A 26,575-nucleotide genomic window follows, 5' to 3' on the forward strand; every position below is an offset into this window, starting at 1 on the left:
TTTCTCCTATGTTCTCTCGAGATGAAGTTGCAGCAAGGAGCTGTAGGGGGCATTTTCTCCTGACTTTTTTTTTTTTTTTGCGGTACGCGGGCCTCTCACTGTCGTGGACTCTCCCGTCGCGGAGCACAGGCTCCGGACGCGCAGGCTCAGCGGCCATGGCTCACGGGCCCAGCCGCTCCGCGGCACGTGGGATCCTCCCGGACCGGGGCACGAACCCGCGTCCCCTGCATCGGCAGGCGGACTCTCAACCACTGCGCCACCAGGGAAGCCCTCTCCTGACTTTTTAAGATCACTTTTCTATGGGTAAATATTACATTTCTGGATCTCTGTTACTTTGCTATTTAACAGTATGAATACATATCAAAAATCTCAAGCAATTAAGTTTTAATTTTTTTACTTTAACTAATAACTTGCTGGGCTTCCCTGGTGGCACAGTGGTGGAGCGTCCGCCTGCCGATCGATGCAGGGGACGTGGGTTCGTGCCCCGGTCCGGGAGAATCCCACATGCTGCGGAGCGGCTGGGCCCGTGAGCCATGGCCGCTGAGCCTGTGTGTCCGGAGCCTGTGCTCCGCAACGGGAGAGGCCACAGCAGTGAGAGGCCCGCGTACCGCAAACAAACAAACAAACAAAAATAATAACAATAATTTGCTGACTTTTTCCCATGTTTACTGAGTTATAATTGACATACAGCACTGTATAAGTTTAAGGTGTACAATACAATGATTTGATTTACATACATTATGAAATGATGACCACAATAGGTTTAGTGAACATCCATCATCTCATATAGATGCAAAACCAAAGAAATAGAAAAAATACACTTTTCCTTGTGATGAGAACTCTTAGGACTTACTCTTCTAACAACTTTCATTTATAACATACAACAGTGTTAATTATATTTATCATGTTGTACATTACATCTCTAGTACTTATTTATCCTGTAACTAGAAGTTTGTACCTTTTGACTGTCTTCATTTAATTTCCCCTCCCCTCACCACTGGTAGTCATAAATTTGATCTCTTTTTCTATGAGTTTGTTTGTTGGTTGGTTTGCTTTTGAAGGATAATTGAATTATAACACTACGTTAGTTCCTGGTATACAACATAGTGATTCAATATTGCTATACACTTCAAAACGATCACCATGATAAGTCTAGTTGTCATCTGTCACCATACAAAGATATTACCTAATTACTGACTATATTCTTCATGCTGTATATTTCATACCTATGACATTTATTTTGTAACTGAAAGTTTGTACCTCTTAATCTTCCCTCACTTATTTCTCTCCTCCTCCTAGTCCCCTTCAGTCTGGCAACACCAGTTTGTTCTCTGTATCTATGACTCTGTTTCTGTTTTGTTATGTTTGTTCATTTGTTTTTTGTTTTTTTGGCTTTTTTAGAGAAATTCCTTTATTTGGATGTTTTTGGTATTTAGATTCCTGGATAATCTTCTATTGTATTTTTCTATTTCTTCTTCTGCCTTTTCAGTGAGATTTTGGGGTGTGAAAAGATGTTCAGTCCGCTATTTCAAAATGGAAAAATGTTGTTTTTTATTTTTTTAATTTAAAAAAATATTTATTTTTATTATTTATTTATTATGTATTTTTATTTTAGTTGCGGCAGGTGGGCTCTTCGTTGCGACCCAGGCTTCTCTCTAGTTGTGGTACATGGGCTCCAGAGCGCATGGGCTCACTTTCATTTGTTTTTTAGATTCCACAATAAGTGAAATTATGCAATATTTGTCTTTCTCTTTCTGACTTATATCACTTAGCATAACACTCTCTGATCCATTCATGTTGTCACAAATGGTAAAATGTTATTCTTTTTTTTATGGCTGAGTAATAGTCCTGTGTGTGTGTGTGTGTGTGTGTGTGTGTGTGTGTGTATCACATCTTCTCAATCATTCATCTTTTGATGGGCACTTAGGTTGTTTCCATATCTTGGCTATTGTAAATAATGCTGCAATGAATATAGGGGTGCATATAGCTTTTCTAATTAGTGTTTTCATTTTCTTCAGATAAATATACAGAAGTAGAATTTCTGGATCATATGGTAGCTCTATTTTTAATTTTTTGAGGAACCTCCTTACTGTTTTCCATAGTGGCTATACCAATTTACATTCCCACCAAAAGTGCGTGAGGGTTCCCTTTTCTCCACATCCTGGCCAAGAGTTGTTATTTGTTATCTTTTCTATAGTAACCATTCTGACAGATGTGAGGTGATATCTCATTGTGGTCTTGATTTGCATTTCCCTGATGATAAGTGATGTTCAGCATCCTTTTCACATGCCTGTTGGCCATCTGTATGTTTTCTTTGGAAAAATGTCCATCCAGGATCTCTGGCCATTTTAAAATTGGGTTGTTTGTTCTTCAATGTTGAGTTGTATGAGTTCTTTGTGTATTTTGGATATTAATTCCTTATTGAATATATCATTTGCAAATAGGTTCTCCCATTCAGTAGATGGCCTTTTAATTTTGCTGATAGTTTCCTTCACTATGCAAAACTTAATAGTTTGATGTAGTTCCATTTTTAAATTTTTGCTTTTGTTGCCCTTGCCTGGAGATATATGGGAAAAAAACGTATTGCTAAGACCAATGTCAAAGAGAGTACTGCCTATTTTTCTTTCAGGACTTTATGGTTTCAGGTCTTACATTTAATCCATTTTGAGTTTATTTTTTATATGGTATGAGAAAGTAGTCCCGTTTGATTCTTCTGCATGTAGTTGCCCAATTTTCCCAACACCATTTATTGAAGAGATTGTTTTTCTCCATCGTATATTCTTGTCTCTTTTGTCATAGACTAATTGCCCATATAAGAGTGGGTTCATGGACTTCCCTGGCAGTCCAGTGGTTAAGTCTTTGTATTCCAGTGCAGGGGGTGTGGGTTTGATCCAGGTCAGGGAGCTAAAATCACACATGCCCAGCAGCCAAAAAACCAAAACATAAAACAGAAGCAATGTTGTAACAAATTCAATAAAGACTTTAAAAATGGTACACATCAAAAAAATCTTGAGGACTTCCCTGGTGGCACAGTGGTTAAGAATCCGCCTGCCGATGCAGGGGACACGAGTTCGTGCCCCGGTCCAGGAGGATCCCACATGCCGCGGAACGGCTGGGCCTGTGAGCCATGGCCACTGAGCCTGTGCATCTGGAGCCTGTGCTCCGCAACGGGAGAGGCCACAACAGTGAGAGGCCCGCATATTCCCACCCAAAAACAAAAAAGAATCTGCCGGCCAATGCAGGGGACATGGGTTCGAGCCCTGGTCCGGGAAGATCCCACATACCGTGGAGCAACTAAGGCTGTGTGCCACAACTACTGAGCCTGCGTGCCACAACTACTGAAGCCCGTGCACCTAGAGCCCATGCTCTGCAACAAGAGAAGCCACCGCAATGAGAACCCTGCACACCGCAATGAAGATTAGCCCCCAGCCACGGCAACTAGAGAGAGCCCACGCACAGCAACAAAGACCCAATGTGGCCATAAATAAATACATTTATTTATTTATTTATTTTTTAAAAAAGAGTGGGTTCATTTTGGGACTCTCTTTTTGGTTCCATTGATCTATATGTCTGGTTTTTTTATGCCAGTACCATACTGTCTTGATTACTGTAGCTTTGTAGTATAGTCTGAAGTCAGGGAGCATGATTCCTCCAGCTTTGTTCTTTCTCAAGATTATTTTGGCTATTTTTTGTTTGTATTTTTGTGTTTCCATATAAATTTTAAAAGTTTTTGTTCTAGTTGTGTGAAAAATACCATTGGTATTTTGACAGGGATTGCATTGAATTTGTATATTGCCTTGGGTAGTATGGTCCCTTTAACAGTATTCTTCCAGGGAATTCCCTGGCAATCCAGTGGTTAGGACTCTGTGCTTCCACTGCACGGGGCACGGGTTCAATTCCTGGTTGGGGAACTAAGATCCCGCATGCTATGTGGCTCAGCCAAACAAAAAATAAAATAAAATCCATGAACACAGTGTGTCTTTCCATCTGTGTCATCTTCAATGTCTTTCATCAGTGTCTTATCAAGTACAGGTCTTTTACCTACTTAGGTAGGTTTATTCCTAGGTATTTTATTCTTTTTGATGTGATGGTAAATGGGATTGTTTTCCTTAATTTCTCTTTCTGATAGTTTGCTGTCCACATATAGAATTGCAACAGATTTCTGTATATTAATTTTGTATCCTGAAACTTTACCAAATTCATTGATGAGCTTTAGTAGTTTTCTGGTGGTGCCTTTAGGATTTTCTATGTATAGTACCATGTCATCTGAAAATAGTAACAGTTCTACTCTTCCTTTCCAATTTGGCTTCCTTTTATTTCTTTTTCCTATCTGATTTATGTATCTAGAACTTCCAATACTATGTTAAATAAAAGTGGTGAGGATGGGCATCCTTCTCTTGTCCCCGATCTTAGAGGAAATACTTTCAGCTTTTCACCATGTGTATGATGTTAACTGTGGGTTTGTCATATATGGCCTTTATTATATTGAGGTAGATTCCCTCTATACCCACTTTCTGAAGAGTTTTTATCATAAATTGATGTTGATTTTGTCAAAAGCTTTTTCTGCATCTATTGAGATGATCATATGATTTTTATTCTTCAGTTTGTTAATGTAGTGTATCATATTGATTGATTTGCAGGTCTTGAACCATCCTGGGATAAATCCCACTTGATCATGGTGTATAATCCTTTTAATGTATTGTTGAATTTGGTTTGGTTTGCTAATATTTGGCTTGCCAATATTTTGTTGAGGATTTTTTGCATCTATGTTTATCAATGATATTGGCCTGTAATTTTCTTTTTTGTGATATCTTTGTCTGGTATTGGTATCAGGGTGATGCTGGCCTCACAGAATGAGTTCAGGAGTGTTGCTTCCTCTTCAATTTTTTGAAATAGCTTGGGAGGACAGATGTTAACTCTTCTCTAAATGTTTGGTAGAATTCAGCTGTGATAACATCTGGCCCTGGACTTTTGTTTGTTGGAATTTTTTTAAATTGCTGATTCAATTTCATTACTGGTAATTAGTCTGTTCATATTTTCTATTTCTTCCCGATTCAATCTTGGGAGATTGTACACTTCTATGTTGTCCATTTTATTGGCATATAATTGTTCATAGTAATCTCTTATGATCCTTTGTATTTCTATGGTGTTGATTGTAAGTTCTCTGTTTTCATTTCTGATTCTATTGACTTGGGTTCTTTTTTTTTTTTTTCTTGATGAAACAGCTAACAGCTTATTGATTTTGTTTATCTTTTCAAAGAACCAGCTCTTAGTTTTTATTAATATTATCTATTGTTTTTTAGTCTGTATTTCATTTATTTCTGCTTAAATCCTTATGATCTCTTTCCTTCTACTAACTTTGGGTGTTGTTTGATCTTCTAGTTCATTTAGGTCTAAGTTTAGGTTGTTTATTTGAGATTTTTCTTGTTTCCTGAGGTAAGCTTTTATCAGCATAACCTTCCCTCTTAGAACTGCTTTTGCTGCATCTCGTAGATTTTGGGTCATTGTGTTTTCATATTCATTTTTCTCCAGATTTTTAAAAAAATTTCTTCAATTTCTTCAGTGACACATTCGTTGTTTAGTAGTATACTGTTTAGCCTCCACTTGTTTGTGTTTTTTGTAGTTTTTTTCTTACAGTTGATTTCTAGCCTCATAGGTTTGTGATCAGAAAGAGGCTTGATATAGCTTCAATCTTCTTAAATTTACTGAGACTCGTTTTGTGGCCTAGCATATGATCTACCCTGGAGAACATTCCATGTGCACTTGAAAAGAATATGTATTCTGCAGCTTTTGGATGAAATGTTCTATATATATCTATTAAGTCCATCTACTCTAATGTGTTGTTTAAGGCCAGTGTTTCTTTATTGATTTTCTCCCTGGAAGAGCTGTCCATTGCTATCTGTGGGTTGTTAAAGTCCCCTATTATTGTTTCACTGTCAATTTCTCCCTTTATGTCTATTAATATTTGCTCTTTGTATTTAAATACTCTTGTGCTGGGACTTCCCTGGTGGCACAGTGGTTAAGAATCTGCCTGCCAGTGCAGGGGACATGGGTTCGAGCCCTGGTCTGGGAAGATCCCACATGCCATGGAGCAACTAAGTCCATGTGCCACAACTACTGAGCCCGTGCTCTAGAGCCTGCGAGGCACAACTGCTGAGCCCATGCGCCACAACAACTGAAGCCCACGTGCCTAGAGCCTATGCTCTGCAACAAGAGAAGCCACTGCAATGAGAAGCCTGTGCACAGCAATGAAGAGTAGCCCCCACTCACTGCAACTAGAGAAAGCCCGTGTGCAGCAGTAAAGACCCCACACAGCCAAAAATAAATAAAATAATAAATAAATAAATAAATAAATGCTCCTGTGCTGAGTCCATATATATTTACAATTGTTATATCTTCTCGTTGGATTGGTCTCTTGATCATTATGTAATGTCCTTCTTTGTCTCTTGTTACGATATTTGTTTTAAGATCTATTTTGTCTGATATAAATATTGCTACCTCGGCTTTCTTTTTGTTTCTATTTGTATAAAATACCTTTTTCCATCCCCTCACTTTCAGTCTCTGTGTGTCTTTAGATCTTAACTGAGTCTTTTGTAGGCAGCATATATGTGGGTCTTGTTTTTGTAGCCATTCTATGTCTTTGATTGGAGCATTTAGTCCATTTACATTTAAAGTAGTTATTTGCCTTTACTGATGAGCTTTTAATTTTGTAATTTTCATGTTCCTAGTTGTGGCCTTCTCTTTTTTGCTCAGAGAAGTGCCTTTAACATTTCTTGTAACACTGGTTTGGTGATGCTGAACTCTCTTAACTTTTGCTTGTCTAAAACTTTTGATCTCTCCATCAAATCTGAATGAGAGCCTTGCTGGGTTGAGTATTTTTTGTTGTAGGTTTTTCCTTTTCATCATTTAAAATATATTGTGTCACTCCCTTCTGGCCTGCAGAATTTCTGCTGAAAAGCCATCTGATAGCCTTATGGGAGTTCCTTTGTATGTAACTTGCTGCTTTTCCTTTGCTGCTTTTAATATTTTCTATTTATCTTTAATTTTCATCATTTTAATTGCAATGTGTCTTGGTGTGGTTCTCTTTCAGTCGATCATGTTGAGACTCACTGTGCTTCCTGGATCTGGATGTCTATTTCCCTTTCCCAGGAAGGGACGTTTCCAGCTATTATGTCTTCAAATATTTCTCTGCCCCCTTCTCTCTCTCTTCTCCTTCTGGAACCCCTATTATGTGAATATTAGTATGCTTGATGTTGTCCCAGAGGTTTCTTAAACTGTCCTCATTTCTTTTTATTATTTTTTCAGTTTAGTTTCAGTAATTTCAGACAGTAATTACCCTGTCTTCCAAATCACTGATCTGTTCCTCTATATTATCTAATCTACTGTTGATTCCTTCTAGTATATTTGTAATTTCAGTTATTGAATTATTCACCTCTGTTTGGTTCTTCTTTATATTTTCTAACTCTTTGTTAAAAACTTCGAACTTCTCACTCTTTTCATTCATTCTTCTCCCGAGTTTTTTGAGCATCTTTTTTCCCCCACAGCAACTAACAATATTTATTTAGTACTCATTTTATATTTTCACAGTTCTGAGAACTTTTTCATTTAATCCTCACCAAAAATCCACAGAGAGAGGTTCTGATTTTATGCACATTTTCAGATGAGAAAACTGAAACTCAGAGAGGATAAGTTAACTTGGTAGAATCACCCAGCCAGGAAGTGGCTTAACTGATATTCATATCTGGGGCCTCTGACTTCAAAACTCAAATTTATTCCGTCTCCTCCTAAGGAAGCATCTCTAAGCTTAGCCAGAGCACACTGAGGGAGGCAGATATCATCCTGGGCTTAGGAGACCAAGGAAGCTGTAGAGCCAGATCCAGTTAATTAGCACAGCTTCCTCCCCACCTGTGGTTCTGTCAATAGCCACCTCTCCAGGCAACCATTGACCCCTCCGTCCGGCCCCTCCTACTTTCCTTTATACCTTCCCTGAGACCAGAGGAAGGCCTTACAAGGTGATATGATTTTCTGTGAATAATATCCCCACAATATAGGAGCCACCTGCAGGATGTTTCAAAGGTCTTACAGGATGAGAGAGACAAAAGGAGGCTCTTCTTTGAGCATCTTTAGGATCACTGCCTTGAACTATCGAGTAGATTTGCTTATCGCACTTCACTTAGTTCTTCTTTGGAGGTTTTTTTTCTATTCCTTTATTTGGAATATATTTCTCTGTTGCCTCATTTTGTCTAATTTCCTGTTTTTATTTCTATGTATTTAGTTGGTTGGTTATGTTTCCCAATCTTGGAGAAGCGGCCTTATGCAGGACACATCCTATGGGTCCTGGCAGCAAACTCTCCTGTGGTTACCAGAGCTACTTGCTTTAGGGGTGTCCTCTTATGTGGGCTGCTTGGGACCTTCTGTTGTGGTTGGCCGACTACCATGGGCGTGCTGGTAGGTGTTGCTGGTCTTCATTCCAGTTGGTTGTAAGGCTCTGTTTTGTTCAGGCTGGGTCTTGGCATGGCTGGCTGCACAGCCAGGGTGTCCTGGTCCTGGTGCCAGCTCACTAGTGGGCAGGCCCAGGTCATGAGGCAACTGTCTACAGATCCTGCCTGGGGGTCCCAGTGATAGGGCTAGCCCATTGGTGGGTGGAGCTCGGTCCCAGCGTGGCTGAATGCTGGGCTAGTGTTGGCCTACTGATGGGCGGGGCCATGGCCCAGGAGTGTCCTGGGGCTGGTGTGGGACACTGGTGGGTGGGGCTGCTTCTTGATATGGCTGGCTGAGGGTCCCAGGTGACCCAGAGCTGGTGATGGCTCACTGTTAGGTGGGGCTGGATCCTAACATGGATGGCTGAGGGGCCCAAAGTGTCCTGGAGCTGCTTTTGGCCTCCCATTGGGCAGGGCCATGATCCAGGGCATCCTGGAGTGGCGCTGGCCTGCTAATGGGTTGGTGTGGTCTTGACATGGCTGGCAGTGGGTCTGTGTGGTCCTGGGGTTTGGTCAGCCCACTGGTGGGTGGGGTTTGGGCCCAGGGGGGTCCCAGGGCTGATGCTGATCCACTAGTGGGCAAGGCCAGGTCCTGGGGCTACTGCTAGCCCACTAATGGGTGGAGCTGGGCCCTAGGGTCTCTGGCTGTGGGGGCCAGGGGGTGCAGATTTGGTGCTGGCCAGCAGGTGGGCAGGGCCAGGGCCCTGGTGCTCCTGGAGTTGGTGTTAGCTTGCTGGTGAATGCACCGGGTCCTGACACAGCTGGCTGCAGGGTCTTGGTGTTCATGGGGCTGGTGTCCTCCCACTGGTGGGTGAGGCCTCTTCCCAAGGTTAGTGTCAGCCCACTGGTGGAGCTGGGTCCTGGGGTGTCTGACTGAGGGGCTGGAGGTTCCAGAGCTGGTGTAGGCCCACTAGTTGGGTGGGGCTGGGTCTTGGGCCATCTGGTAGGTGAGGGTGTGTCCTGGGGCAGGGCTTGGGCCTCAGGGGGTCCTTTCTGCTGGTGGGTGAGGTCGTGTCCCTACCCATCTGGGACACCTGGCCTGGGGCATCCTAGGAGGGTGCTGACTGGCTGGTGGGCAGGTAGGTTCCAGCACTAATAAGCTAGAGGGAGGATTCCAAAGTGGTGCTTGCCAGTGCCAGTGTCCTCCTGGCGGGTTGAACTCCCCAAAATGGCGGCTGCTGGCATCTATGTCCCCAGGGTGAATTTCAGTTGTCTTCTGCCTCTTCAGGAGGCTCTCCAAGATCAACAAGGGGGTTTGATTCAGCCTCCTTTCAAATTACTGCTTCTGCCCTGGGTCTTGGAGGTGGGAGATTTTGTGTGTGCTGTTTAAGAGTGGGGTCTCTATTTCCCACAGACCTCTCGGTCTCCCTACACTGGCCTTCAAAGCCAAATGTTCCAGGGGCTTGTCTCCCCAGTGCACGATCCCTGGGATGAGAAGCCCAGTGTGGGGTTTGGACCCCTCGCTTTTGCCGGATAACTTCTGCAATTGTAATTATCCTCCCATTCATGTGTCACCTACCTGGGGGGCATGAGTCTTGACTAATTGCATCTCTGTCCCTTCTCCCCTTCTCATGTTGTTCCTTCTTTGTAACTGTCAGCTCTTAGAAGACTTTTTTTGCTAGTCTTCAGTTTGCTCTCATGGATACTTTGTCTATAAATAGTTGCAATTTTGTTGCGCCTCTGGGAGGAGGTGACCTCAGGGTCTTCCTGCTCCACCATCTTGGCCACTCCTCAAGTCATTAAGTTTTGTTCATTTAGTTTGATTGCCTTTGGCTTTAATCTGAGGGGTCTACACGCTGCAAAAAAAAATACTGATGGGGTCTTCCCTGGTGGCGCAGTGGTTGAGAGTCTGCCTGCCGATGCAGGGGACACTGGTTCGTGCCCTAGTCCAGGAGGATCCCACATGCTGCATAGAGGCTGGGCCGCTGAGCCTGTGCCCCTCAACGGGAGAGGCCACAACAGTGAGAGGCCTGCGAACCACACACACACACACACACACACAAAGTACTGATGGCTTTGTAGTACAGTAAAATCAGATTTTTTTAAAATTAGCAAACAATTTCTTGCAAACAAAGCAAGGCAGTTACCTTGATATTATTGGCAGATTACTGAAGGTGTATATTTCTATTGGGCCTAATGTATATTTCAGATGATGTGTAAAGGCAGGTGTTTGTTTTAAAGAACAAAGCAGCCGAATCTCTGTTTCTTTCTTCGGTTTTGCAGGTCGGTGTTTTTCTCTAGGTTGTGGCTATGTATCTTTCTCATGTTTTCACCCAACATTGGAAAGATGAACTACTGGCTTTCCAGGTTCTCAGATGTTTCCAAAGCATGCCCATTTTGTTATGGGTGACCCTATCTCCTCTTTGCAGGTAATTCTATAGAATTACTCCATAAGCAGAATTATAACTGCAAGTATTTAGGGCACAATTAGACTGACAAAGAATCCTTGACCTTGAGAGATCATCTAATCCAACCTTCTCATTAAAGGAAGAGACCTCTTTACAGCATCCCTGACAGATGTTCATCTGGCCACTTTGGGGACATTTCTTCTAACAGGGACTTATTTTGCTCTTTAACTTGGTGATTTAATTATAAAGTACTCTGCCACTCTACAAATTCTACCTGCATATTAGTGGCCTACTTTTCTGAACACTATTTATGTTCACTCAGTACTCTAAACCATCTTAAGATGTAGACTCTGTCACTCCCATTTTATAGATAGAAAGACTGAGGCACAGAAGGAAATGTTCCCTAAGGTCAAACAGCTATTAAGCAGAAGAGCCCAGCCCTTGATCCCACGTGCTTGGCCTGTATTTCCTTTCTATACTAAACAGAACCCTCACACATTATGACAGAAACCTATCTTCAGGTTGATCTGGATTGTCAATTTTTGGGTAAGTTGTTCCACTAGTTAAGAATTCACATAACTCTTTTACTATCCAGCCCACATCTCTCTGAACTGCACATAACAGTCTTAGGAAATTTTAAAAGATGTCTTCTTTAAGATGAACATATATGTCTATGACATTCTCCTGATGTACTAGTTTGATAAAGCCTTCAAAAAAGAAAATGAGATCAGTTTGCCACAACTATTTTTAGAAAAATAAACTAATTAAAATATAACAAAGAAACTTGCACATAATAAGCACGTGTTGAACTTTGCATTTTCATGAAGTGAACACACCTGGATAACTACCACTAAGATAAAGAAAACTTTACCAGTATCCATGGGCTGCCTACCCAAGGGCTGCCTATTCATGACCCATGACAAAACCTGGCACCAAGGCTACAATTAGTAATAGACATAATGGTAATTAACAAAGCATGTTAAATTAGCTCTCTGAAGCATTTAGACTGTGGAATACAAAGAGGATTGGCCAGTTGGGAAATGGGGGCACATTAAAAACAGAGACACAGATATGTTATGAGAGGTTGAACAGGTAGACCATAGGGCGAGAATCCAGTCTCTGACTTGCCTTGAATCCTGAACAACTCTCTGACTCCAAACTCTGTGTATCCTTAAAATAAATCATCTTTTTCTTAAGGTTCCCTGTTCCTTGTCATCAGAAGGTACTAACACCAAAACTGTAAGCCACAAGAACCCCCAACCTCATAATTTCAATTCCCCACTCGAACCAACTGGTAGTGGCTGCCTGGAGAACTATGGAAAATGACTCTGAGGCTGAGTTCAATGGAAAAGAGTATTGTGGTGTCTGCCATGCGGGCTTTTTTTTTTTTTTTTTTGGTGGGAGTGGGAGTGTGTGTGGAAGAGAGGCAGGGATGGTGCCATGAACTTGCCATTCCTGCTCTTAGCCCATATGATGAAGAAATCAATAGATGGAAAAAACTGAGTAATTAGTCACCATATTAAGCTGGATATTTCAGTTTAATAAATATCCTTCCCTTAGCTGTTCCCCTAGCACCACTCTATATCTCAGCCACAACATTTTTATTTTTATTTTTTTCTTTTTATTCTGTTTATTTGTTAGAAATAACACATTCTGAACTGAAATGAACTTACCATCATTTCAAGTGTGTACTGGTCGCAACTTAGCAAACATCCTTTTCAGGATGGGGTCATTTTATAAAGAAGATGGACTGTCCAGTGGAATGATATTATTTTATCAATAAAAGTGAGACTTTTAAATGCCTTTATTATCATTGTACTGTATGATATAGACTATCATTTTGTTTCACATTATTCAAGATAAATTTCAGAAACATCAGAGCCTCACACACCTATGAGTATCTCAGAGCCAACTAGGCATGAACAGAGGAAGTAATACAATTGCTTTCGTTAATGTTCTCATGTGACAGGCAGAGGCAGTCAATGTTAGACCTGGTAAAACACATCTAGCTCTAGGTGAAATCTGAGGGAAGATGCAGCAACAAGAAAGTAGCACCGACTGAGCATGCTCCTATTCAGGCAGAGACAGGAAGGGAGTGGATGTACTGTAGAAGCTGGCCATTACGTAGTTTTGTCAGGGATCACCAGTAAACTCATTTGGGCACTTGCACAAGTATCTTGAGGGGTTTGAAAGGTCTTTCACCATCAAGCACTTGCCTAAATTCACACAGAAAGTTTTCTCCTTCTGGAACGCTTAACAAGATGGCTTGTCCCAGTGGTAGATGTAGATGTGGATGAAGAAGTATTTGCTCCTTCTGTTGATACTAATATTCTAATGGGAGACTCTGAAACACACACGTTGTCTGTTGAGGCTGGCATGCCAGTGATGATCTCATTTGAGTCCACAACGGTGATATTGGCAGAGGCACTGTCATTTCCTAACTTGCTGATCGCTTTGCACATACATTCCCCAGAATCAGCCAGTGATGCTTTGTTAATGCGAAGTTCTCGCTTCCCTGGCCTTTTTTTGTATCTTGATGTTTTGTGGTTCGTTCTTTAGGTTTAATTCATTCCCATTCTTGAACCATTTGAATTTGAGAGAGGAGTATTCAGAACTGGTCTCGCACCGAAGCGCTAGTTTCGAATCTGCTGCAGACTCCTGACTTTTCATCTCTTCCAAACGGGGAGGCAAGGCGCACCGCTTGCACAGCACCCGGCAGACCTCCTTCTTGAGGTTCCGGCCCGTCTCGAGAGGGGGAAAGGATGCTCGGAAGACGGCCGGCGCGCTGCCGCTGCTGTTGGCATCGGGCTCCACGAAGAAGATGTACCTGCTGTCCTCCTTGAGCCGCCCGCAGGAGGGGAACGCGGGGTGGCCCCAGGCGCCCAGGCGCACGCTGAGCAGCGAGTCCTTCAAGCTCCCGGCTTGCACCGCCCACACCTGGTGCACCTTCACCAGATAGGGCGCCTCGTCTCCGGGCTCGGCGGCGCTGGGCGCGGGGCCCGTGGGCCAGAAGGGCACGGTCCCGGGCCCACGGCTGGCGGCTGGCGCTCGCCTCCCCGCGCCCCTGCCTCGCCCGCCGCCCGCTTCCTGTCGAGTGCCCCCCCCTGCTGCCCGCCCTGCTGCCGCCGCGGCGGGTGTGCATTTCCCTCCATCACCACCGCGGCGCGCTGAGCCAGCTCCTGGCACCGAGCCCACGCTGGGCGGGGACGCCTAGCACACGGAGGCCCCCGCGGGAGCCACCTCCTCGGCCGCCCGCCGGCGCCACGGCCGCGGTCCACAGCAGCGGCAGCGGCGGGGCCGGGGCGCGGGGCCGGTGACCGGTCCTCCTGGAGCGGGGCGCGTCGCCATCTCAGGGTGCGAGGTGCGTGCGGGCTCCTGGCTGTCGGTTCGGACTCTCCAGCCACAACATGTTTAATGGCCAGTCTCTTGAGCATATAAAGAGGTAAGGCACATCTTACAAACCAGATATCACTGCATAAGCCAGATGGTTTACAGCCTAACCAAGTCATATGGGCACTTCCCCACAAGAGAGAGAATTGCTCCTGTTACACTGATGAGGCTTCGCTACACAGAGAGGAAAGCACTTCTGTTCCTCTTGAGAAAAGGCATGTGAGGATTAAGTTTACACTAGCTGAAAATAATTCAGTAACAATCTAAACTGTATGGGTCAACTTCAAGTTTGTAAGAGCATGAGATTGAAAGATATGCTTACAAACGTCCTGATTAAGATACTCATGACAAGAGAAGCCTTTTTGAAATTTGTATTTTGGGATCATATATCACAATTCATATCCCCAATTACTAATCATGTCAGCCAATCAGCTTTTTAGAGCTCCTGTGATGGTAAGACATACCTGTGCTAGCTCTCCCAATTATAGAAGAAAAATACAAAAATATTCAATGACTATGTGTTTGTTTCTGTGAAATACTGCCCTTCATTGGACAATTTTTAAATGTATTTTTATGGGCTATGAAAGTATCACATTTTAAACCAATAAATAATTATATTTCTTATCTGTCTGCTAGGGAAATGAGGTAAGCCAGAGAGAACTAAGTCATCCCTGACTAATAGGGGTTCAGAAAGTTTAACTGGCACAGCTATTCCAGCTGAACTGGTAAAGTGCTAAAAACTAGTTTGCCTTTAACTTTGACTCTGTTATAAAAAGTTGGGTCAACAAAATTACATTCTTAAATAACTGCTCATTAAAGAGCTAGGTGGGAAGTATGTTCTTTTGGACTTTATAGGATCTGGCTGAGATTAACTGCACGTGATACTAGCAACAAGCCTTTGGAGAAATTTCATGATTGCTTGACAAAGGCTGAGGAACCAGCCAAGGTACTGGTCCAGAACTCCTGGAGCTGAGGAATAGCCCACAGTTAGTAGTCAGCATCCAGCTAAGGATGAAGGTGGGGGCCCAAGCGAACATTGCTTTGGAGTACTGCAGTGGGCTTCTTCACACCAGTGTGAAGGCTTAAGGCACACCCAAATTCACATGATGAACACCCATAAATCCTAAGCATGAATATAAGGCTTCAACCTCCCTCTTCTCGTGGCTTTCATGCCCCTACTACGGAATGAATCTAATTCAACCTTTCAGATCATTTCTGTTTTTCTTCCTTACCCTGCTTCCTGTCCCAAAATGTGGGTACTCGCTTGCAGTTACACCTCTGCCCCTGTCCTCTGCGTGCTTGACCTTTCAGAATGTCATTCACTCTCAGACCTTCCATTCCAACTTGTGTGTAGCTAATTCCTTGGATAATAGATCCAAGATCTATTATCTAGAAAGATCTAGCCTCATCTTTCTTCCTAGTTCTAAGCCCATATCTCCAACTGTCTATCAGATATTTCCTCACCTCCAACTCAATACATAAAATTTCGTTTGGTTTTTTTACCTCTTGGCTTCCCCATTTCTTTTAAGGGTACCAACTTGGCACTTTCATTCAGACTCAAAACAATGGAGTCATATTTTAATGTTCTCTCTCTGACTTTTAACATCCAAATTCTCAAATTCTTCAAGATTTGTTTTTTCTTGTTACATCTACTCTTCCCTTCTCATTCCCACCATCACCACCTTAGTTCAGATCTTCATCTATTTCCTTAATTCTAAGATGCCTACATTTTTGTAATTTTACATACCTAAAAATAAAGATTTATTTTATAATCAGTGTATACGTTTAATGTGAGTTTTTTATTACAAAAATCTGTCATGTCAATAGTCTTAGAATCAAAATCTATGGCATCTCAGACCTAGATAACTGCTTCTACTTGTTCTTCTGGCCTGCATTCCCTTGCTTTTCTAATCTGTCCTGCACACTATTGCCTGATTAATCTCCTTAAAAGACTGCGTTCATTGTGTCCAGTGGTTAAGACTCCACGCTTCTGCTGCAGGGGCCTGGGTTCATCCCTGGTGGAGAACTAAGGTCCCACATGACGTGCAGCACAGTGAAAACAAAAACAAAAGAAACCAACTTCAGTGGTTCCCATTCCCTGATAGGTAAAGTATGCAAGTATGCCTAGGGGATCGAGTTGGGCATCGAAGGGACACCACAATCACACCCTGACGTCTTCCTGTCCTTACCAACATTAGTCCCCTACCCAGATCTCTCTGCCGTGAACACATCCTCCTCTGCCTCTGTTTGTGTCATTTGCAACAATTAGAAGGCTATTCCTCCTGCTACGTACACCCTACTCAGGCTACAAGTCCTATGTCTGTTGTGAAATGTTATATGAGCACTGTATCCCGAAGTAACCGCTTCCTCCTCTAAATTCCTGTAGGAATTGTCTTGACTACTTATTTCACACTTATTATTAATTATCTGGTATCTTTGAATGTCTGTGTATGTTTATGAGTGTAAAGCAATGAATCCGATGTTTTATAATGAATGGGAAAAAATCAATCACATTAGTTACATCATTCTATATGTCTTATTTCTCTCATCAGATCATAAATTCCTTGCAGTTAGCTCTATTAGGTATACTTGTCTCCCTTAAATTGTGATTTATTTAAGAAATATAGTCTACTAAGCACTGAGTTCAATGGGGGGATCACATCTCTCATCAGAGAGGCACCGCTACCCCTATTCTTTTCTCTGTGGCTGGTCCAAATCATTTATATTGAACTTCTCCCGTCTGCCCTCCTCCAGCACCCAAACTTATGATCGTAGTAGCACAAGACTTGCTCAGGCTTTAGAGTGAATCAAGTGTAAAGGAGCAGGTGAGTTGAAGAACAAGGAGAAACTTCGTGGTGTTCTAAGACAGATGTGTGGAGGCAGAAGGTCACTGCAATGCAGCAAAGGTGAGGGGTCAAGGCCAGGTTGGCAGGGGCCTTGCATGATGTCATGCTAAGGAGGTCAGACCTTCTTTCTCCTCGCTGGCATTGGGAGATTTTAACCAGTGGAGGGACGTGATCAGATTTGCTTTATTAGAGTTGTGGGAGATGGACTGGAAAGAGGAGGAAAGACTAGAAGAAGGTAGGCCAGTTAGGAATACTATTTCAGGACCTGGATCCAGTGGCAGCTGTGGTGGTAGGAATGAAAAACAAGAGGATGGAATCAAAAGGAGGTGGAAACTGGGCTTCCCTGGTGGCGCACTGGTTGAGAGTCTGCCTGCCGATGCAGGGGACAGGGGTTCGTGCCCCAGCCCGGGAGGATCCCACGTGCCGCGGAGCGGCTGGGCCCTTGAGCCATAGCCGCTGAGCCTGCGCGTCCGGAGCCTGTGCTCCGCAACGGGAGAGGCCACGACAGTGAGAGGCCCGCATAACGCAAAAAAAAAAAAAAAAAAAAAAAAAGGAGGTGGAGAAAGAATGGACAGAACTTGATGACAGAGGTGGCTCCAGTGCTATTGCCTGAAATAGAGGAGAAGCAGGTTGGGGGTGGGCTGGAGTAGGTGAGAAGACAATGAGACCTGATTTGGATATGTTGAATTTGTAGCCTCTAAAGGACATTTGCATGAGATTGGGGACCTGGAGACAGATATGGGTTGGAGAGACAGACTTGTGGTAGGTACAACTCACTCAATAAAATGTACATCTGTCTTGAAATACCTGCTCACTCTTAGCCGAAGGCATCCAACTACATTTTCTGTCCTACCTGTTTCACCAGATTTTTATAATGTTCCTGGCTCCCAGTTTGTTATACTTTTACTCTTGGCCAGTGCAGAACTCTTTTTATACTATTTTACGTATAGTAGTTATCTAAGTCTTAGACAATCAGACTCTTAGACATTACTCAATTTAATTTCATAGAGAGTGAAGTTCTGTGGAAGCTCAGGGACTTCAGTTTACTGCACTTTATGTTAAACATTCCGTGGTGTTTCCTGGCCACGTTCCCCCTTTTCCAGCTCACTTCATCCAACTGCTCATGCACATAATCTTTTCTGCCCTTCAGCTTCTATGCTCTCAACCCCTTCTTTACAATTTTGGCCACTGCTTTATTCTTAAAACTTTCTCTTTTTTAAAAAAATTAATTTACTTATTTTTGGCTGCGTTGGGTCTTCATTGCCGCGTGCAGGCTTTCTCTAGTTGCAGTGAGCGGGGGCAACTCTTTGTTGCGGTGCGTGGGCTTCTCTTGTTGCGGAGCACGGACCCTAGGCATGTCGGTTTCAGTAGTTGTGGCATGTGGGCTCATTAGTTGTGGCTCACAGGCTCTAAGTGTGCAGGCTTCAGTAGTTGTGGCGCACAGGCTTAGCTGCTCCGTGGCATGTGGGATCTTCCTGGACCAGGGCTCGAACCCGTGTCCCCTGCATTGGCAGGCGGATTCTTAACCACTGCGCCACCAGGGAAGCCCAAAACTTTCTTTTTCCTGGGCTTCATGATATCTCCCGATTTCCCGCCTACCTCCAACCTCTCTGGCTGCTATACTTCCCCAAACGCCCACTTAAAAGTTAATGTTTCCTAGGATTCCCTATTTAGCCTTCCCTTTGTCTCATTTTAGTACACACTTAGTGTGACCTCATCCACTTGCATGGCTTAACAAACAGCCATTAATATTATTTCTAAATCTGAAATGTCTAGCCCAGTCTTCTCAGTCCAAACCCAAATATCCAGCTCTTTTTAGGACACCTTTATTCAGATGTGTTCCACGGGCATTTCAAATCAACTTGCCACAGTGAATTTTCCTCTTCTTTCTCTTCTGTATTAGTGATGGTATTGTCACCCTCCCAGTAACCTGTGAGCCATCCCTGACTTCTCCTCCCTTCCCTTTCAAACTCAGTCTGCCAGGAAATCCTGCCTATTTTACATTTTAAATGAGTATTTTCCTAGATGAGAACACAGTGTGGTTGAAGATAACAAAAAGGGAGTGAGACTAGCCTGGTGGGAGAAGTTTTGTTGAGAAATATTGGGAAAAATGGTTGGATTATTAAGTGGGAGAGTACCTTGGAAGGTAATGTTAAGGCCGCACAGAGTATTTCAGAGTTGATATGGTTGGAGAACCACCAAACATTAGGCAGATGGATAAAATGGTAATTTCAAGGTGCATTTTTAAAAAAATCAGTCACTTGAAAAAAGGGAGTCAGAGCAACTATTACCTTTGTAACTAGAGACAACCATTTCTTACACTTCACTGACGACATGAGGAAAAAAACCCGAAGAAGTTACAACTAGAAGCTCAGAAAATCTGACCCTGAATTTAAATGAAGTACAAGTGCTACTAAAAAATAAAAATAATAAGTTCTCTTTGAAGAAGACAAATTGAAATTAGGCATTAGTAACTAGAAGTAGACTGTGTTGAAAATAAGTGCAAGAATGACATCATTTGATTGAAAAGTGCTTATCAGCCAATTCCTTAACTATAAATAATTTAAAAATTGAATACATATAGACATCTTTTTAAAAAATCACCAGGCTTCCCTGATGGCGCAGTGGTTAAGAATCCGCCTGCCAGTGCAGGGGACACGGGTTCGAGCCCTGGTCGGGGAAGATCCCATATGCTGCGGAGCAACTAAGCCTGTGCACCACAACTACTGAGCCTGCGTTCTAGAGCCTGCAAGCCACAACTACTGAGCCCACGTGCCACAACTACTGATGCCTGCGTGCCTAGAGCCCCAGCTCCTCAACAAGAGAAGCCACCGCAATGAGAAGGCTGAGCATCGCAACAAAGAGTAGCCCCCGCTCTCAGCAACTAGAGGAAAGCCCGCGCGCCAGCAACAAAGACCCAATGCAGCCAAAAATAAATACATAAAATAAATAAATGTTTAAAAAATCACCAAATTGAAATGTAATGATGATTTCCTAAAACATCTGGATTTCCATATGCCTCAATAAAAATTTTAGGCTAAATAAGCTCTGTTATAATATAATACACTAGATGACATATTTATATATTGATAAACATGGTAATTTCCATTTAATTTGACTTAGATACTAATTAACTCAAAATAAATGCACTCCCCTCACCAATGTAGTAAGTCAATAGGTAAATAGCTGGGAGAAAAAGTACTCCAAGCCAGGCAGCTCTGTATGTTTCAGAAGCAAAGGAAAAAATAAAAATAGTTGCAGTAAACACTGCACTTCTGGAAATAAACTACACTTATGAAGCAGAAGATTCAAAAAGTAAAAGCTAACCCTCTTTATGTGGTGAAAGTGTCACTGAGAAACAAATAGCAGCCAGAGAATGACTACCAAGGGTTAGTTAGCAGTAAAAAAAAAAATGACATTAGAAAAAAATGTCAGGGACTTCCCTGGTGTCACAGTGGTTAAGAATCCATCTGCCAATGCAGGGGACATGGGTTTGAGCCCTGGTCCAGGAAGATCCCACATGCCGCGGAGCAGCTAGGCCCGTGCGTCACGGCTGCTGAGCCTGCGCTCTAGAGCCTGCAAGCCACAACTACTGAGCCCTTATGCCACAACTACTGAGGCCCGCGCGCCTAGAGCCTGTGCTCCACAACAAGAGAGGCCATCACAATGAGAAGCCCGTGCACCACAGGGAAGAGTAGACCCCAGTTGCCACAACTAGAGAAAGCCCGCGGGCAGCAACAAAGACCAAGTCCAGCCAAAAATATACAAATAAAATAAATAAATTTTTTTTTTTAAATGGCAGATGTGACAGATTTAAAACCAAAGCTTTCCTCTTACTCCTTGTCATTTTCTCCTTTTTTCCTGATTGCAATTTCAATGATAAAGGTCTACTGAATTGCTAAGTTACTTACATGAGGACCTGGGAAGCACAACACTTGGTGAGGATACACATTGATTTCCGTCCTGTGGCACAAGCTCTGTACCTGGTGTTGTTTGAATCAATGAGGAGGGCAGCTATTTGTTCTCTTGGTTTAACTGCCACAGTGCAGTGATAAATAGTCATCTGATTTCCAGACTAAATCTTGAGCCCCGGCTCTCTGAAAAGGAAGGAAAAAAAAAAGGTGACTAAACTCTTCCTGTATTTCTGGACAGTAGCTTGAAAGTAGGACAGTCAGTGTCTGAGTGTTACTTTCCTGTTTTTGATACACAATTCTACCTGATAATTTTATTTTCCACTAGAAAAATTATTTTCTTCTGAGTTTCTTGAAGGTAGAAACAAAAATCTACAATCAAAATCTCAATAGTCTTTTTCACATTGTTTTCACACAGGTTCATTTAAAACATTTATTGATATGCTACTTAGAGGAAAGAAGTAAAAGAGATTAAACTAGAGGATTTAATGTTCTTTAATAGTCACAGGCCTCAACATACTTAGAACCCTTAGTTTCATGAGATTGAAGAAAAAAATCAATATTGTTGCACTTTATTTAAGCTACATTAGGATAGAAACCTGTTGCTACATTTTATAAAGGAGGAAACTTATACGTTTGGTGCTCAGGGACCCCACAGCCAGATTGGTGGCAAGGGATATAGGCTGATAATCTGCTTATTTTGATTTCATTGGTATATGTTCATTTGAACACATCACCATTCTAGCCTTTTCTACCACATAACGTTACATTCTACTTAAGGAAAGCTAAAATTAAAAGTGATCCATTTTCTACTGTATAGCACAGGGAACTCTGCTCAATATTATGTAACAACCTAAATGGGAAAAGAATTTGAAAAAGAATAGATACATGTAATGTGTATAACTGAATCACTTTGCTGTATACCTGAAACTATCACAACATTATTAATCAAGTATACCCCAATATAAAATAAAAAGTTAAAAAAAAAAAGAGTAATCCATTTTTGGGAATTCCCTGGTGTTCCAGTTGTTAGGACTTGGTGCTTTCACTGCGGGGGCCGGGGTTCAATCCCTGATGGGGGAACTTAGATCCCACAAGCCTCTTGGCCAAAAAAAAAAAAAAAAAAGTAATCCGTTTTTAGGAAGAGAACATGCTATACTGCCGTTTTAAAAAACTAATGAACAGAATGGAGAACATATAGCCTAGCACAGGCTAACACATTTACTGAACTAGCACAGGCTGGCACAAACCAAAATCTGAAATTGATTTAAAGAATCCTAAATAAAATATTGGTAAATAAAATCTAACTATGTATGAAAAGAATAATACCTAAATGACCAAATAATGTTTGTCTCTGGACTGTGACGATGATCCAACTTTAAAAGTCTTTTTATATAATCTGTTATATTAACAAAAAAGAAAAACTAAATAAATTAGATTTTGAAAAAGCGTTTGCTTCACCCATTTCTAATTTAAAAACAAAAACAAAAACCAAGACAAAAGCTCTTTTTGTCATGTAGGATATCTGGAAACTTCCTTAACTCATTAAAGTACAACTACCAAAATCTGTAGCAAGCCTCACATGTGATGGTGAAACAAAAAACCTCTCATGCTATTGCCACCACTATTCACACTGCGTTGAAGGTTGTAACCAGTGCAACAAGAAAAATATGTGACATATAAATATTGGAAAGTAAGAATTAAAGCTATTATTATTTGTAGATTATGTGGTTGTCTACCTAGCTATCCCAAGAGGATCAACTAAAATAACTATTATAATGAATGAGAGGTTACTGAGGTGACTAGATACAAAATTCCTAGTAATAATGAATAAGAAAATATAACCGGAAAAAGAAATCCCATTCACAAGAACCACAAAGACATTTGAGTACTTGGAACTAACCTAATAAAAATTCAGGGAAGTCCACTGGGGAAGCAAGTAGAAACACCTCTGGGCTAGGGGAAGAACCTTACTACCACCCCAGCCTCCCTACCAAACTGGGAACCCCTGGCCACTGCCAAAGTGTGATACCAAGATTTTCGAAAGGTAGAATGCAACAACACCTAAAATAAAAATTTAAAATACCTCCAGACTCACTCTCTCCTGTCTTCCTCCACTGCATCTGCCATTGTGACCCCAGAGATGGGGAGAGGTCAAATGCCAGCACAGCAAAGAGATGAGGCAGGGGAAATTCATGTGAGAGAGAATAAGCCCACTTCTTGCAGCCCCATTGGATGGCGGGAGGAAGATGGGAGTGGGGCGGGGAGACAGTGATCAGGGGAGCCTGACTTGTATTCTCCCTCTCTAGGCTGAAATCTGGAGTATGCTCTGGGGTGTTGACAGGTTAAAAGGGATGACAAAAATAGAGGAGATTTGACCCAACTTGCCATTTGGGACCTGGGATTCCTTAGTCTGTTTGAGCTGCTGTAACAAACTACCAAAGCACTACCATAAAATATAGTAGTTTATAAACAACAGAAATTTATTTCTCACAGTTCTGGAGACTGAATGTCCAAGATCAGGGTGGCAGCATGCTGAAGTTCTGATGAGGGCTCTCTTTCAAGGTGCAGACTATGGACATCTCCACTTCTTGTGGTACCTTCACGTGGCAGAGAGCAGAGGGAAAGCCAGTGCTCCCCCCACTTTTTTTTTTTTTTTTTGGCTTCATTGGGTCTTCATTGCTGCTCTCAGGCTTTCTCTAGTTGTGGTGAGCAGGGGCTGCTCTTTGTTGCGGTGCACGGGCATCTCATTGTGGTGGCTTCTCTTGTTGCAGAGCACAGGCTCTAGGTGCGTGGGCTTCAGTAGTTGCAGCACGTGGGCTCAGTAGTTGCAGCACACGAGCTTCAGGAGTTGTGGTGCACGCGCTCAGTTGTGGCTCGCGGGCTCTAGAGTGCAGGCTCAGTAGTTGTGGCGCACGGGCTTAGTTCCTCTGCAGCATGTAGGATCTTCCCGGACCAGGGCTTGAACCCATGTCCCCTGCATTGGCAGGTAGATGCTTAACCCCTCGCCACCAGGGAAGCCCTATATTTTTTTTTTCTAATGCACAGTAAATACACTTAGTCACTCATTCAAGAGTGCCTTTTATGATCTCAGTAGGGTTAACAAGCTAGTTATACATCTTTTTTTCTAATATGCAATAGATGAATACGTTCAGGTAGTCATTCATTCAGCAGGTGTTAGAGTGCCTTTTTTTGTGCTAACAGCCTGGCACAGCTCTAGGCTCTGAGCACCCAGGCAAGGCAGTTGACTCCAGACGCCACTCATTCCCAGGGCTGAGAGGGTCAGTCGCACTGGTTAGGAAGCTCTGGAAAGTGTTTACCAAGGTACCTAGTTGGGGCGCACTAAACCCCAGGCCTTGAGTCAGAGGCTTTCTTCTGCTCTGCATTTGCCCCCATGCAATGGGAGGGAGGTAAGAAAGGGCGTTGGATCTATTTTACTTTTTTTTTTTTTTTGCAGTACGTGGGCCTCTCACTGTTGTGGCCTCTCCCGTTGCGGAACACAGGCTCCGGACACGCATGCTCAGCGGCCATGGCTCACGGGCCCAGCCGCTCCGCGGCATGTGGGATCTTCCCGGACCGGGGCATGAACCCATGTCCCCTGCATCGGCAGGAGGATTCTCAGCCACTGCGCCACCCGGGAAGCCCTGGATCTATTTTAGACCCTGGGTGTCTTCTTGCTTTCCATCTGATTCTTCCTTATAGGTGACTGAAAGAAAAATTGACTCATGCCTGGTTTGTGGGTTTATCCATCGTGTGTGTGTGTGTGTGTGTGTGTGTGTGTGTGTGTGTGTGTGTTTTCTCTCCCTTTGTTTCCTCTTTCCAGGCAGCTGCATGAGTAAATGGGCTCAGGACCTCACAGTGACTGGCCAGCTAGCCACACTCCCCCTCTTCCTTTTCCTCAGGGCTCCACATTCTTCTTACAAGGCTGCCCTGGGCTTCAGGACCAGGCCCCAATAAGATGGCAAGACTCAGATTTGGGGATAGTGTAGGAGAGGCCACCTTTCGGCTGAGCCAAGAGCCCCAGCCCAGCTTTACCTGCGCCCATCAGAGACGTACCTGGGGTTCCACACACTGCCTGCCCTCTTGCAATGCCTCCTACCTCCAGCGTGATCTGGGGACTCGGCTTTGTCAATACCTTTTCAGTGTGTACCTTTCTCCAAGGGCTTCCTCTCTGAGTACCAGCATGTTTCTCTACGGCAAAACCAAACACAACCCGTGCAGACCAGTTCTCCCTGTTACGTGCCCCTCACGTGTCAGTGCTGTGCCTCTCCTTCCTCACGACAGCATGCTGGGAGAATGGGGTACACTTAGGGTCTCTGTCTGCCCGCCACCTGCCCGTTCCTGACTTTCCCCGGTCTGTCCTCAGGCCCCACCACCCTCCTGAAATGGCTCTCCTAAGAGTCGGCAGTGACCTTCCCAGGCCCCTCATGGACCCCAGCAGGCTGGGGCGCGTGGACCCTCCCTGGCCGCCGGCACGTGCTGCCCCATCTCAAGGTTCCCAGACCCATCTCCTCCTCCCCGCAGGACAAAGGCCCTCCTGTCTCCCCACCCTCGTCCTCTCCTGCAGCAGCCCCGTCTGTGCCCCCTGCCCTTCCACCCTGCGTCGGGCCCTCGGCCTCCACGAGAGAAAGGCTGCTGTGCTTGGCTGTCCTTCCTTCTTGGAGCCCAGAACTAAAAATAGAAATGGCCGAAGCCTCATGACCAGGCTTCTGGGAAGGCCGGTGGGAACAGCTCAGGGTTTCAGAAAGGAGGCGTGACGTGAGCCCGGGAGTCAGGCAGCCCAGAAGAACGAGGAGATTCCTAAAGAACGGGGCGCGACAGACCCGCCGTCCTGCCCTCTGCTGACAGGGAGCCAACCGGTGAGCTGCCAGGGCCAAGTGCAGACCTGGGCGCCTGGGTCAGAGGGGCGTCAGTCACAGCTTATCATCATAGACTATGGACGAGAAGGCAACCTGGGCGCCAGGTGAGGGTGAAGTCAACCTTTCACCTTAAACACCTGTGGATGGAGCATAGGGAGAAGGCAGGGCTCCTGAGACACCAGACTGTGTCAGGGTGACCTGAGGCTCCTCCGGTAATGGTGACGGGAAAATAGAGGCCCCGGGAAGTGCTCCAGGGACGGAGGGTAGCAGGGCCCACTCCCTGCTGCTGCTTCAGGCTCCCTCAACCACCCACGCTGCACAGACCTGGAGGCCCTTACAGATAGATGCTCCTTTTATCAGGCAATGACATACCTGTTTTAAACATCAGCGGGTTCTGAATGCAGCCGGTAGAGAGCTCTCCACTGTTCAGGAAATAGGCGCCCCAGGGAGGAACGAAGGGTGCTTTCCCAGAACTGTGCTCAAGTGCTGCTGGGGAAGCCCAAGCTCCTTCAAACTCCTTGGGCAGACGCACCGGAATGTGATGAGGGAGTAGAAACAGGTGTCTCCCACCTACCTGATTACGATTACAACAGCAGCTTCCAGAGGCAGAGGGGGTGAGTTAGCGTCAGGCATAACTGGGCAGGAAGCCCCAGGCTGTGTTTTTTACCAACAAACATTTGTAAATAAGTTGCAGAACCCCTAACACACTGGTCTGGGCTGTGTACGTGTGCGTGTGTGTGA

At 43.8% G+C, this 26,575-nt stretch overlaps 1 protein-coding gene and 1 pseudogene across 2 annotated transcripts in view; both read right to left on the reverse strand.

Moving 5' to 3' along the window:
- Positions 1 to 25,185, reverse strand: part of GNE (glucosamine (UDP-N-acetyl)-2-epimerase/N-acetylmannosamine kinase) — a 73,031-nt gene extending 47,846 nt beyond the window's left edge. The window contains exons 1-2 of one of the 2 annotated variants that reach the window (XM_067039694.1): positions 25,032 to 25,185; positions 20,976 to 21,161 (exon numbers count right to left, since the gene is read on the reverse strand). The gene's annotated coding sequence lies outside the window, so the exon portion shown is untranslated. Of the gene's footprint in view, positions 1 to 20,975; positions 21,162 to 23,469; positions 23,645 to 25,031 lie in introns of those variants that run through there. The other variant, XM_067039695.1, reaches the window with a different exon arrangement.
- On the reverse strand, positions 12,615 to 13,880 carry LOC131760846 (pro-neuregulin-1, membrane-bound isoform pseudogene; annotated as a pseudogene).
- Positions 25,186 to 26,575: the final 1,390 nt, after the last annotated feature.

This window comes from Kogia breviceps, chromosome 8 (assembly GCF_026419965.1).
Source record: "Kogia breviceps isolate mKogBre1 chromosome 8, mKogBre1 haplotype 1, whole genome shotgun sequence".
NCBI classification, from domain to species: domain Eukaryota; kingdom Metazoa; phylum Chordata; class Mammalia; order Artiodactyla; family Physeteridae; genus Kogia; species Kogia breviceps.